General features: G+C 47.9%; 1 non-coding gene across 1 annotated transcript; it reads right to left on the bottom strand.

The window, feature by feature from the left end:
- Nucleotides 1-482: 482 nt before the first annotated feature.
- Nucleotides 483-564, bottom strand: trnal-cag (transfer RNA leucine (anticodon CAG)). The gene has a single exon. It is a non-coding gene; the product is annotated as a tRNA-Leu (tRNA).
- Between the last annotated feature and the right edge of the window lie 707 nt (nt 565-1271).

The following is a 1271-nucleotide window of genomic DNA, read 5'->3' as shown; positions in this document are numbered from 1 at the left end:
AATGTCTGGATAGGGTAGATTGAAAAAACGTATTAGTGTAATATTATTCGGATTGGAGTACAGTGGCAGATGGGTGCTGCTGTTTAACCGGCAGGTTTGGTAGTGGGAACAGTGAAACGGCGGAGAGATGGTGGGTCCCGAATGGCAGCACAGGGGGTTTGCAGTCGACAGACTGTAAATAAATGCAAGAAACAGAAATGTAAAACTGGTGGATATCTGAAACGCAGCAAGTGTGGAGATGAGTGAGTGGTCTGAATTCATTTTGTTGGGTGACGGTGATTACAGTGCACCACACTGGGTTCAGGGCCACAGCTGACCAGAGGAAAAACTTCAAATCGCATCTGCCTCTCAATAACAACTGAAAGGGAAAGGTTAGCATGGAGCTCCATGAAAAAAGTGACATAATACGGAGCAAAACGCCCTGCCTGCACAGTTTATTACTGTTGCCGAAGTGGCGGAATTGATGAAAGCCACAATATCTTTGGCAGCGGTGGGACTTGAACCCACGCTTCTGCAAAGACCGGAATCTGAATCCAGCACCTTAGACCGCTCGGCCACGCGACCACATGAAAATACCCCGCTTCTGTAACTTGTAACTGACGATTGAAATGTGTCTTTGTCTTGTTAAAAATAAGGGGGAAGGAAAGGAATTCCAAGTGAAGCGTTCTTGCCATGTAAATCCAGCAGGACAATCGGCCACAGTAGATAATCCATTCTGAAAACCCTTTTCTGCACTTTCCTCAGATTTACACTTACAATGGATTAGAACAGAAAGCATGAAACAATAACAATTGCCAGATAACTTCGGCTTCCTTGCATCGCCCCGCACCCTGATCACGTGTCAACAACCAACCAATCACCTAGAGCGGCGCGAGAACGCCCCCATATGAATGTGTCCAATCAGGGCCTGAGGATTGAGCTGCTCCGTCACAAGCAGCTCCAGTACGTTGCAGGATTCGGTTTCACTCTGTTTCCATTTTGCCTCTCTCTTTGATACCTCTGTTTTTCCTCTCTATTTAGGGCTCTCACTATCTCTACATGTCCCTCCGCCTCTGTATCACAGAAACCCCACAGTGCAGGGAGAGGCCATTTCGGCCCAGCGAGCCTGCACCGACACATATCCCACCCTATCCCCGTAACCCCACGTATTTAATCCCCCTAACACTAAGGGTCAATTTATCATAGCCAATCAACCTAACTCACACATCTTTGGACTGTGGGAGGAAACCGGAGCACCCGGAAGAAACCCACGCAAACACGGGGAGAAGGTG

The sequence above is a fragment of the Somniosus microcephalus genome, unplaced genomic scaffold (assembly GCF_052327205.1).
Source record: "Somniosus microcephalus isolate GS21.2 unplaced genomic scaffold, FLI_Smic_1.0 unresolved_chr9, whole genome shotgun sequence".
Taxonomy (NCBI): Eukaryota; Metazoa; Chordata; class Chondrichthyes; order Squaliformes; family Somniosidae; genus Somniosus; species Somniosus microcephalus.
Note: the sequence above shows the minus strand (reverse complement) of the source record. Positions and strands in the feature narration are given on the sequence as shown.